General features: G+C 32.8%; 1 protein-coding gene and 1 long non-coding RNA gene across 2 annotated transcripts in view; both read left to right on the forward strand.

The window, feature by feature from the left end:
- LOC128170798 (multiple epidermal growth factor-like domains protein 10) overlaps positions 1-14314 on the forward strand; it is a 153134-nt gene that overhangs the window by 11118 nt on the left and 127702 nt on the right. The gene's annotated exons all lie outside the window — the stretch shown is intronic.
- On the forward strand, positions 1688-6161 carry LOC128170826 (uncharacterized). Its single transcript, XR_008241915.1, has 3 exons — positions 1688-1783; positions 5121-5295; positions 5965-6161. It is a non-coding gene; the product is annotated as an uncharacterized LOC128170826 (long non-coding RNA).

Below are 14314 nucleotides of genomic sequence, written 5' to 3' on the forward strand. Positions count from 1 at the left end.
ATGAAGATCATCCAAAACGGCAAAGGTAAATAACTTCAAAAAATTAAAAACATACATATATTTTTGGAGTTCCTTAACTAAGAATAGTTGATTTACAGCCTCTAAAATAATGCAAACGGAACACAAATTATTTTGTTTCATCTCGAATTTGCCTTAAAAGTTATTTCGTCATTCTTTTACAACAACATTTATCCTTTTGTTTAATAATATTGATTCTATTTGTTTCAGCTCAGAATGTGTTTTCAATTTCAACTTCGCGTCGGTTTACAATGATTTCCTCTGGGTGTCAATTTCAACTGTTACCCTCCCAAACAGGCACTATTCATATAAACGGATATACAGTTCAGTAAAAAATATGTTATATGGAAATTGCCTTGTTCAAATTTTTTTATACTTCTTTTCTCTTACTTAACAATGTTTGTGATTTCTGTGACCATGTACAGTTAATGTTAAAGGTTAGCCTTTTTTAAAGCAACAGTAAGAAATTTTGAATGTCTACATGTAACAATGTTAAACGTTCTAAATGAATACACTTATAATTTTCCTTTCTTGTCGCTTAAGTTATATCTTATTAGTCCGAATGTATACAATGCAGGAAGTTCAAATTTCTATCGACCAGTTTGTCTGCTTCATGTTAACGGAAAATTGCACTCAAAGACACTTGTGTACAATCTAGTCAAAAGTTATTTCTTCTTTCGTGACTTCCCTGACATGCTGTGATACGTGCATTCCACGTTACTGTTTTCATTTAGTGCTGTTCCTAAAATGAAAGTTTGTAACTACAAATAGAGATTTCAGGAAAACCAAATTAAGTACATTGTAAAGTATATCGTAATCAAGCTGTAAGCTAGTAATACAAAGCGTGAAGATTAGTATTTTTTTTTATTGTTTTTTCTTATGTGTGCCTTTTATCAGAAAGATAAAAAAATTAAAGTTCTGAGTCAAAAATACATATCTTAATTTCATAAATGTGATGTACACTACCCATTTGATGAACATTTGCTTTATCAGACAGTTGGTGCTTGTTCAAATACTTCTTATCAGCATTATTTAAGACACCGACTCTCCCTTCAATGCTTAAGTGACCTTGTTTTTGAAGAGTTTCCTGTAAAATCCACATCACTATTTCTATTGCCCTAAAATTTTATATGTGTTTCATCTAACACGTTGAAATGATTATATTTGATCGGCAATCCAAGACAATGTATAAACTATTTCAACTCGTTGGATAAAGCTAATATAAAACACACAATATTAATATTCTTTATACGTGTATCACCCATCAAACTACACATACCCCCATTCATCCATCAATCTAACCCTCAATCAATTCATTTATTCATTCATTCATTAATCCGTTTATCTTTTTTTAGCGGATTGAAAGAGAATTATACATTTTGAAAAAATGTTGCTATTAAGTATGTATCATTCTTTCTCAGAATTTATTTTTTATAAATAATAATCAAATATAAATGCTAATTATTACAATTGTGTGTGTCACCAGTGCATACAAATTGAATACCTTATTTGTTTCATTTGCACGTGAATCAAAAGTAGTGCTTGTCGTTATACAAGTACTCTCGATATAGTTTCTTTGCCAACAAAAGCAGCCCATATCATCGGGGAAGTATAATACAGTAGTTATGTAATGATATTTTCAATAGCCTTTGCATATTGTAGTAAATATGACACATCTTGCAAAGTTGATAGTGTTTCTTGGTTGTTTAAGATACACACAAGAATCAGCATCGTGCAAGTATTCTGATGGAAAATAAGTTGACTGGTAAGAGTGATATCCTATTGATTTTCCGTTGAATTATATAATTACGTTGCACTAGAAAAAAGTCAAGAAGAAAACCCAAAACACAAATAATTACAAATATTAAATCGGTCGAACTCCAATTGCATTATTTTTAAAGTAATGGTGAGATGAATTGCAATTTCTTTTTTTTTTATGATTGTAATTTCATTTACTAATATTAGTCGTTGTTTTAGATTGTGAAACAGATGCCCATTTACCTTAAAAGCCATCATCTATATTTAATAATTTCTGCTAGGAAATAAATCTGTGTGAACATATACAGTTCCGATCAGAAAGTAAACCCCAACTACACCCTGTGTTTACTTCCTTTGCTTACTGTGGGTTTACTAGAGTGGACCCAGAGTAAACCCAAAGTAAACTTAGAGTAGGCACGGGGAGTAAAGCCCCATCAGAAGTATACTCTTGAAACAGACGCTGCGTGTGTATTCGAAATACAAAAAGGGTCAGAAATAGCAATCCGCAACATGGCTAGATAAAAGATAGGTCTGCTTCTCTATGCAGTGCATACAGTTGACCCCAAAAGCAATTCCCAAGAAAACACAAAGTAAACTCCGATTAAACCCGACGGGCCAAACTTTTTAAAAAGCAGACCCCAAGTAAAAAGTAAACCCGTAGTTTAGTTGGGGTTTACTCTCCTTATAAGTTGGGTCTGATCGGTACTGTATTTTTACTTACAAAAAAAAAATATAAATACTTCATAAATCCACTATGTAAATGTACATGTAGGTAATTTTTTTCTGTGTTTTCTATAAAGGAAAGTTTTCCTTTTGCGCTTATGTTTATTGTGCATAAAGTAAGTGATTGCAGAAGTCACTTGATGATGCAATAGTTACAAAATTAAAAAAAAACTGCCTGAACGAACTATAAAAAAGCCTTAGTGGTTAAGAGTTAAGAATGAAATGTTTTGCATGATCTATTTTTCATCCTTGAGGATCACAGCATGCATTAACCGTCAGAAAAAATGAGGTAGAATAGCAAAGGTATCTTGCTTTTTTTGCAGTCAGAAACGTTTAAGAAAGTACATTGAAAAATGAAAATGAAAAGTAAATAAATTAAATTGTCTTTACATTGCAAACCTTTTGATTGATACCTTCCTTAACATTAAGAAGTGTTCCTGATATGTTATGGGCTTAGCTGTCTTGGTTTTTTTTTCAACATTTACAGGGATATTTGCCTTTTTATGAATTAATGCAAGTAAATTTTGAACATCAATTGAAGTATATAGATGAATTTAGGTACAGTCCTGCTATCGTGAAAGTTGACAAAACAATCATAACGAATATTAAATAAAGGAGCGGAGTTCATACCGCATGCAGATTTATTCTATATATTCACAACGCAGTGTCAAGACGCAATATTTTGACAATGAAAATTCAACACAGGCACGTTCTCGAATTCTCATCACCTTGCACTTCGCATTCCTTCATATACATGAAACTGTAATTAAATAAAGAATATATCTACTATCGTGCATTAATATAAACGTTACTGAATTATATAATAATAATATTTTATGTTAATATATCGATATATCTCTACATATATCCTTGCGCCCACTTATAAACAAGGGAACACATACATGTTTCTTTCGCACTCGCACGATCGAAAAATATCCGACACAAAAGAGTTACAAACACTCGTACATATAATTATTCGTGAAATAACTTTAACCGTAACACATATCCTTTCCTATATCATGTATCCTGCATCCTATCCTGCCAAAACAAAAAACAAAAAAAAAAAACAAGACACACTGTTTCCTATCCTATCCTATCCCACACCATCCATATTTAGGAATAAGAAATAACTAAAACGATGTTTAAGGAAATGAATATTTTATTTATAAATCTATCGACTAATGTAAAAGTCAAAACGTCTAATTAATACAAAGAAACGGAAATCTTTAAAACGAGGGAACTTACTTACCTCTGCATAGGTGATATTCAACTGTGCGCCAAGTGTACTCAATTACTAAAAACAGGTAAGCGATTGAGTTGTTGTTATAGAAGGTACTATGTATAATAATATCTACAAAGGAGATTAAGGACTTTAAGCTATTGCTTAAACAAACATTTAAAGAAATTCGTTTCCTTAAGATATAATATTAAAGGAGATAATCAGAAATCGCCTGATTTGGTCGCTGATAATTGTAAACACGATTCGGGAAGCCATTACTTTATGAATGACTTACAATTAAGCATTTGCTGCGATATTATTTGAATGCATTGATAAAATATAAATTGTTACACATTTGTATTTAACTTAATCTGATCTGTTCAGTTTATTATCTGGTCTTGTGATCGGACATCGAAGACATGATATGAAACGTGATATGTATACAAAACAACGATCGTTCCTTGTTGAGATATATATTTATCTACTTATATGTCATTTGTCATAGACTGACTATTTTGTTTTTTTAACTATTGAAGTCTTTAAATAATGCAATGAAACTTTATTTACGCTGCATTGTGCATTTACAATTTTACATTAACTGTTTCCGAATTGAAAAAAAAATTGTAGCGCCCATCAAATGTCTTTACAGCTTTGTAAACATAAAACATAATTATTGATTTTTAAATGTTTTACAAATAAAACTGATGTTCAAAATGTATTTTTTAATTAATTTTTGTTTCGCAAAACTACTTCTCTGAAATTTATACTCGAATCTGTTCGGCTAGAGGTTGCAATAAAGTAAAAGATAGAGTTTGACTTTTTATTTCTATCCTGCATCCTGTATCCTACATGTATCCTATCCTTGTCAACTTTCAGGATAGCAACACTGTAACAAACTTAAAATGTATAAAATAAGCGCAATAAATAATATTAAAAATAAGTTGCAAAACTCTGGCTTTATACCTATAATGCATAATACTCTAAAAAGTTTCTATTTCTCACCTTAATCTCATCGTACTTAGTCATTTTGAGTCATAGTTCATATTCGTGTGGAGGTATTTTCAAACACTTAAATTTCTTTATCATTGTTTAATTAAGAAAATTATATTTCCATGCGCAGACCAAAACTATAGTAATGGGGTAATTTTCTAATTGGGGAAGGTGACACTTATTTGAGATTCTCTGGGAAGGGGGATCTGGGGGCATATTGTTAATTTTATAATGTAAATTTAAAGAAAGTTTAATTTTGCAGGGGTTTGGGTTGGGTTGTGCACTTAATTATTACATATTTTAAAAAAAAAACCCTGCTGCATGACATCTGATCAAACGTAATCAATTGCTTTAATATTCTATATATAACTGTTATATGTACTTTGATATGATAATGATTTTTTATTTGCAGGTTTATCATCTACAAAGTACCAATGTTAACAAGTGATGGGTATCCTATTAAAACAAGCTTACCCGAGTTTTTCTACATGGATACTGCTTTGCCATCGTTTTCCTTCTCACAAAAAGATATCACAAAAACTATCGAAAACCCTCTATATGAGACGCTGAAGGCACTATACGATCAGGTTATTTAAACAATAAAATGCCCCTTTTTTGTTGATTATTGCTACCTTCATAACCTGCATGGATCATCAATGAAAGATTTTTAATTGTTTATATTTACATTTTTTATTTAACAAATTTTTAAATTGTTGTAAAAATGTAAGTACAACTAATAAAATAATTGTTAATATACATCAGTGGATTAGTTAAAAGAAACAGTCTAATGGTTCATTAGTCTCACACCATCATTATTGTTTCGTGCAGTCTGTGATTTGCCTTAGTTCGCTAAAAGATTCGACCAATTGATAAACGGTGCCTTTAGATTTAGTCCTCTTAGTAACTTTTTACATAATTAAGACAACAAAGGCATGTACACATTTAACACATAACGTAGCTTAAAATGTGTATCTTAATTATTTTATTCTAGATTGCCTTTTTGCAGGATAGTCTTTCAGAGTTATCCCACATGGATCCTTTTTAATCGCTTTTTTGAATTGCATTTTGTTAATTGAAAAATACACTTCGATTAAAAATAATATATAAACTAACAATTAAATATAGATCACTTTTATAGCTCATTTGCATTTCTTCAATTGCACGCGTAGGAAATTTTACTTTGATTTTTTGACTGTGACCAATATATTATGAAATATTGATGATAAGTACCTGACGTGTATTTGTGTTATATTCAGTCTCCAGATATCGTAACTTATGCAATGTATAATGACCAACCACCACCCACAGTTAAAGCTGCAGATGGTAGACACGCCCACTCTAAAGGTTCGGAATTTAAGTCATTTATGTTATTTTTCCTTTTAATATACTACATGTAGACTTTGACCCGTGCGTACACGGGTGGACACTGCATGTGTTTTTGAAATTTATTAAATTTTTCATCGACACACCGTATTGTTGAATTTACAGAACCAAGCTTTAAACCTACAGCAATTTTATTATTTTCACTACCCTGTGCTTAGTTAGAATAATCTAACTGTGTCTCGGAACACGCCTTCACCCCAGTTCAAGTGCCTACCATATACCCGTAATGTAGCAAAAATTGCAGAAACGCTCCGGAACGATTTTGGTGAAAATTACGAAGCTGCATTGAAAATAACGGTCAAATTATTTATAACAAACCATTTTGAGGCTGTAAATACCTTTCATCTAAAAAGATAATTCCGATTATTGAAGCATTCAACATTTTTCACCTTTTTATGCTTCAAGGTGACATTTGGAACTCTTGATATTTTTCAGAGTAAATGATAAACATTTCCAACAAGCATTCTGGGAGTATTGCATAAGCAATACACGTCCCCTACCGGTTTGTGGAAATTGTGAAAAACGTACACTGTTATGCAGAATATCGAACCTCAACATTAAAAGAGTTTAATATAAAAAAAATAATTTTCTCGAAAATATGTCACCTAGACGCTACAAAAGTGTAAACTTGATCTGAAGTTTGACATTTTAAAGCTGTTCAGCAAATTTCATGTTATTCCTCAAACGCATAACGAAAAAAAGAGTGGAGAACTGAAGTGGGACAGACAGACAGACGGACAGACAGACAGACAGACGGACGGACGGACGCAGAGGAAAGCTATAGTTCCATCCGGTGAAAACCGGTAGGGGGCTAATAAAAATTTAAAATTATGTATATTATCGATTCCGAGTTTATCTATGCAAATGGGATGTTGTGGAAACATAAACTAAAAAGCCTCACTCGATTGTGTGTGAATGTAATGCGCATGCGCAGGATTGTAAAATTAAAAAAAAAATCCAGATGATTTCCGGAATTTTTGGAGCAATTTTTGTTGATTATTTATTAGCAAAGCTTGATTGAGAACCAAACATAAAACAAATTGGTAATCTCCATGTACCAATGATCCTAAAAATATATAAAACAAAAGATAGTACTCCTCCGATTTATCAATATTAAAGGCAAAAAAAATAAAGTCTATTGTTTTAATATAGTAGTATATATAAAATTACTTCAGTAACTGGATTTTTATACTTTATTATCAATTGCAAACTGATGGGTTATCAAAGTATAATGTATCAAATGTAAAAAAAAAAATAAAATCAATGATAAACGTTATTCATTTAATAACTAGATGTTAATGCTCAAAGATACATGTATATATCTAGTTTCGGATGTGTAGTGGATACTTTGAAGATTTTAAATAAAGCACACGATAAGAAAAATTGGTTTTGAAAATAGATAAATTCCAATACAATTAGCACAAAATATATTTTTGGAAAACATCTACTAGTTTAATATGACATATTCTTCTTCAGATCCTACCTTTATTTTTTAGAGTTCCGTGTTCGCTCTGCCACTGTTTTGTATTTTTCCTTCGGACTTGTGAACTCCGTTCGTTATCACCACCTGTCACTGCTAAAAGAATAAAAAAAAATGAAAATATATCGATATTGTTTCCGTTATTGTGTTAACAGTCTACAAGTTTTATGATTTTTCAGGTGTCTTGGCGTTTGACAAGACTAAGGGATTTCGGATTGTCTCAAGTGTACCGAGGTTTCCATCTCCCGTTGCGAAAGGTTTCATGTTTTCGGATTCGCAAACAAAATTTGGACAAAGCATACTCTGTGTCACTGTTGCAAAAACAGTTGAGAATATTCACAGGATGAATGACCATCTTTAAGTCCTCCTTAAAGATAGCTTAAAGGTGTTTAAAGGTAGCTTAAAGACGATCTTTAAGCCACCTTTAAGCTACCTTTAAGCTATATGTATTGCTTAAAGGTGGCTTAAAGAAAGCGTAAATATGGCTTAAAGGCAGCTTAAAGACTATCTCTAAGCCACCTTTAAGCCACCTTTAAGGACAACTTATAGGTCCTTAATGTCCAAACTTCTTTAAGCCACCTTTAAGCCACCTTTAAGCCATTAAAAAAAAAATTAATTCAATATTGTGTTTAATTTCCAACAAAATATATTAACTTTATATAAGAAAAGGTATTAAAACGGTTTTTGTTCTAGAAAGAAAAATGAAAAAAAAACACACAAAAAAACCGGCCACGGCGAGAATTGAACCCGGGACCCTTAGTTTACTAGCATCACCACACATCCTCTGCGCCACGGCAACTTACAAATAAAAAAGCGTTTTTATATCCTATATATCAGTGGATATTGAATCACTGTATTGAATGTGTTTACTTGAAAAGATTTTGACAAACCATTCAGTTTGTAACAATCACTTATATCTAATTTATAAATTACATGCATGCATGTATTTAGAATGAAATACGGAACTTGGTCTTCAGTGAACAAAAATATATTATACCTAAATGGAAACCGTTAGGTTCACTATAGTAGGCTTTCTTACATGTAGTTAATAAATTTAAACCGAGTAGATATACGTTCATCTTATTTATAGCTATAAAAATGTAAGAAAGAAAATGAAATCATTTCTTTTATTAAATCCATTGATACTATTAGGGTATTTGTTCAATTTCCCGCAATTTCCCGGTTTTCATGATCGCGGCGCCGTTCCAATATGTTTAAATATTTACATGTAATTGTATGTACATGATTTATAAACTATCAATTCTATAACAAACAAAATTACCAATTACCGGTGACGTATTTACTGCATGTGGCAATTGCAAATGACTTGTACATACAATTGTATGATGTGCCAGGCCGGGTATATTTGACATATTTACCCTTATACATATATTTAAATAATCAACCCCTATTTATGATCACCGGTACATTAATTAATGAGCCTCAAGATTTTACTCTTACATACATGTATCGTTAATTTGTAGACGTAACATCTTTGAAACCCAGAGCTAGGAAATAATACTTTGAAAATGAATTACAAATGTAAATTAACTTTAATTCACTAGACTTATCGTATACTCGTACATACTAAGATTCAACGCCTTTAGAAACCCCGACGTGCACCTGGGCACACGACACACCTGTTGTGTGTATCTTGTATATTCTGTGTCAGTTCCAGGGGTTTTCTTAAGTTGGACAAACAATAGACTTTAATTAGATATACACAAACATGCACCTGGGCACACGACACAACTGTTGTGTATATCTTGTATATTCTGTGTTAGTTCCAGGGGTTTTCTTAAGTTGGACAAACAATAGACTCTAATTAGATATACACAAACGAACAAAACTATGTCTAGACAAACAAAGCAGTAATATCCTGCCCGATATAACAAAGGCAGTTGAGAGTCTTTTCATCTTTAACATGTATCTAGCAGATCTAGAGTTAGAAATAATGAAAATTGAAAAAAAAAAATACAAACCTTAAACCGATTAACAAATTAAATCATGCATTTTTGGTTCATTATCTTTATTTTGTTTAATAACCGGATGAACTGAGAGAGAGAGAGAGAGAGAGAGAGATTTTTCACCGATTAATTTATAATAGAAAACGAGCATACTTTAATTAATTTTATGCACATATTAAGATACAGAGACTGCGCTCATCCCTACAATAATTTTGAAACCCCCAAAAAATTATAAAGAATTTTATGACGGCAATCTGTGTCCATCGGAGCGGTGCTGATGATAGCGATCTGCGTTTAATGGAGCGACGATTAAAACCGCCTGGAACACCCCCCCCCCCTTCCTTGGAAATTATATTATCACTCGGATGACCCCCTCCCATCTCTATAAAAGAGCTTTTGCATTTAATATATGTTTTTATTGTTCAGCTTCATCAATATTGACTTAAAGACCACTTAAAGACAGTGTAAAGGCAGTGTAAAGAGAGCGTAAATGCCACTTAAAGATGCTTAAAGGTGGCTTAAAGGTGGCTTAAAGAAGTTTGGACATTAAGGACCTATAAGCACTTGCTTAAAGGTGACTTAAAGGCGGCTTAAAGGTTGTATAGCCTTTAAGCTCCTTTAAGTCACCTTTAAGCCACCTTTAAGGACTTGCTTAAAGATGGTTTTTCGCCCTGTGATTTTGAGTACGTTGACAAAATTTAAAATAACTTTCATTTGATGGTGGGTCTCTTTTTTTTAAGTTTACTTAAATATTTACATGTATTTGTATTATATTTTTTTCTTGCAGAAACCGTATCCGAAACGACAAATCCTTATATTTATGGCAAGAAAAACTTTGATATAAAAATCAGTTACCCAATGAATTCCGTACACATTCCATTCAAACCTTTTGGAAATGTTCAATTGGAAATACTTGCTAAGTCAGCTTCGTTTGGACAAGGTAACATTCTACATATAAACACACAGTATTTTATCCAATATTGATTCACATCACATGTATTTGATTTAGTACATGTACTTTATTCCTTGCAGATATTTATGACAAATTGATTTCTCCGAAGTTGGCAGACCCTTTATTGGTTCGAACATGGAGACCTAAGCTTTTAGACACTGCTTTGGTAATATTTCATACGTATACATATATTACTTTCATATACATATATAACTTTAGGAGAGTTTAAATGTTTTGGCCATTCATATATAATTTATTTATCTCCTTGAAAAGTATCTATCAAACTAACCTAACACCAGAGTAAACCCAAACGCAACCCTAGGTTTACTTTCTGGGTTTACTACGGGTTGACATTTTGAAAATTTGGGTCCACTTGGCGTTTAATTTCAAATTGGATTTATTCGGGTTTACTCGAGAATTGCTTTTGGGGTCAACTGTACGCACTGAAGTGTGAAGCAGACGTGTGTTTTATCTCACCATCTAACTGCCTCTGATTCATGTCCCTTGTATATTCCGAATACATATGATACGTCTGCTTTCGGGGGTATATTTCTGATCGGGCTTTACTCTCTGTGTCCACTTTAAGTTTACTTTGGGTTTACTCTGGGTCCACTCTAGTAAACCCGGAGTTAACCTAAAGTAGACCCAGAAAGTATACCCATGGTTAAGTTGTTGGTCACTTTCTGTTAAGTTGATGTTTTAATGGAATACATTGTTGTCACATCACATTGATTATTACGCTTAAAAAATACCTTAATCTACTTTAATGAAAAACTCAACTTTATGTCAAAAGCACGAAGTTTATTTTTAGCATCTGCCTTTGTTTATTTTCATTTATTGATATCAAACGTCATCAATGCTTGTTTTCCCAATACAATTGAGTTCAACCATGGGATAGATCACTCTAAGTGGGCGGTAACTAAAAACAAACATTTAATTTGTATGGGTGATATAAATAGACAGGTACGTTCATAAACTGTTCAAGAACTATGTATAATATGTAAATAATCATTGCAGAAAATAAATGTTATGGTTTAGGAAAATTCCCCAGATCAACGATGTCCAATGATCTTAAGTTTATGAACATTTGGGTTTTATGTTGATTAATGGTTTATTTGTCACTTATGAATTTATGTTGTGGGTAGAACCATATAGTAAATGTATATTGTTCTGCAGTGTATGCAATAACTTATTTACTTCGTATCCAACGTATTTATCATAATTACTGTATTGCTTTTATACATTTATTTAATTTGTAATATCCTTATTACATTGTTTACTTTTTGTACCTACTACTTGGAATCATGTCCATGAACAATTACCATATATAAACAATGTGATGGACTATATACTGCAACGTATTTGTAAAAAAAAAAGATTAATTTTGCAACCATATTTTCTGATGCAATGTGAACTTGAATCAATCCATATTGTATCGACAGAAAACTCAATCAAAGAAAGAGACGGGTTGTCACTTTGTCTGACGGATGCAGACGCGTCAAAAGAATTTCGAGAACTTCACAATCGTTGTGCAGCCAACAATAAAAATGTACCGCCCAAGGGAATCTGTCCCAACCTAAAGAGGGCAAAAATGTCACCATAGAACCGCTTTGACTTTATTCATCCAACGGAATACTCAATTGTTTGTAAAAACTACATGTATTTTTAATAAGTTTTCAGTTAAACAAATGAAGCTAACCACTTATTGACTTTTATAAGAATGTTGAAAAAACTGACATTTATGCTTAGCATAATAAATATTTTTTTTTTCAGTTTATATAAAATCTAAAATATACGAGGTTATTTTCCAAAAAATACTTTTTATAAAGAAATACAAGACAAATGATTAAAAGAAATATTCCTTTTAAAGGAAAGATCAGAATGTAGTATCATTGGTAAGCTCTGTTTATGTAATAACAAATTATCACGCAGCATTCAAAAAACTATATATAACACAGTTTTGTTGATTTTCGAAATAGCAAGGCAAGCGTAGGCTTTACTTATAGTAGGCAAATGGGACTTCCGATAAATATGTTTACTCATGTGTGAAGAAAAACCTGATTTGAAACATTAAATACGTAACTGTATGTTAAATGTGTTTTTTAAGGGTGACGGATAAGAGTAATGTTTTAAGTAATCTACGTGTAATCTACGATTCAAATGAGGTTTCCATTGTAAATAAAGTAGTGCAAATCGAGCGCAGCGCGTGCGCATATATTTAAATTTGCTAATTGCCACATATGGCCACAACTATGATCGGTCGATCGAGGCCGATGGGAATAAAAGATTCAAAATTGCGAAATTAACACAAGTTTCTAATTTTAAAAAAATTGAACAACACCCTAGAAATTAATTATAAGAAAAGGCAGTTTCTACCCCCCGTGGCTGATGCCACCTTGCCACCACCTGCTGGATGCACCGTGGAGTTATGCACAAAGCATATATAATATTTATATGACTGACTAACAGACTAACCCGATCCAAATATTTTATATGATTTATATGCGTTGAGTAATAACACAGAGCTGAGCTGAAATACATTCATTGTTAATGGAAGCTTAACTTAACAAAACACAACAATTTTAAACCATAAAAACAAACATGGTATTAGAATGCCGATATTGTATGTGGGGTAGTAAGGATACCTACAAAAGTACTAATACAACTTTGGGCGTTTAAGGGGCCGAGTGTAAGCACAGGTGCCCGATCCGAACGGTCACCAGGTTTTGGACCGATGAATGAGTGACTTCACTGTCTCTTTTGCCACCTTACTTACTTACCAGACTGTGGTCTCACCACGCTTGTGCGAGGTGCCAATGGAGGTGGAACCAGCTATGACAAGCTGATAACAACTAAATTAACATATCAGGTTTTATATTTCATAAACACTGATGTATAACATATATCCCGAACACGACCTCCAATCCCCCCTCCACTGCGTTGTGGTAGGTGGGGGGGGGGGGGGAACAACCACGTTTTTGGGCCACTTGATCACAACATAAATCAACGTATACCGCATTCCCCGCCACAGAATATAGCCATCAAGCTAACCCCCCCCCCCTCCACACACACACACATACAAATTATAAAGATAGTTGGCATTAAAATCAAAAGAACACAATCTTAGGCGAGCTGAGGTGGGTACATCTTGGTACTTTAAAAAAAATGAAGAGATCCTTGTAAGTAATTGAGGTGAATTTCAAGGCCTGTCTCTCACAAGCGTGTACGATCATGCCTGAATAACTGTATTTCTGAGATTTCTATAGTTGTACCGTGGTTGTTAAACATTAATCAAATTCGGTTAAAATGTACTTTTTAATGGACTTCTTGACTATAAGTTTTTAGGGGGGAGGGGAGGGCACCATGCCAATATAATTGTGGCAACATAGATAAAAATGTCAGTGAAGTGCTCAGACGGAGCATGGGTTATTTTGGGTTTACTTTCTGTTAGGTTGGGTTGGGTCGGATTGATACCGTATGCCACCCCTCCCTTGGAAACATCCACAAAGAAAATGAACGTAAACTGCAAATATTTTGGAAGTCCAACGGCCATAATTCTGTCGGAAATTGCTCTATCATACCCAAAATCAAACTGAACTCGATATTATTAAGATAAACCTGTACACTAAATTTCATTTCAATATGTGCACCCTCTGCGAAGAAAATGAAAGGAAACTGCAAATAACTGGAATTTCCCTACGTCCAAGAGCCATAACCATGTCGAAAATTGCTCGATCGTACCCAATATCGAACTTGACCTAGATAATATCAGATGAACCTGGATACTAAATTTCATTTCAATATGTTCATCCCCTGCAAAGAAA

The sequence above is a fragment of the Crassostrea angulata genome, chromosome 2 (assembly GCF_025612915.1).
Source record: "Crassostrea angulata isolate pt1a10 chromosome 2, ASM2561291v2, whole genome shotgun sequence".
NCBI lineage: Eukaryota > Metazoa > Mollusca > Bivalvia > Ostreida > Ostreidae > Magallana > Magallana angulata.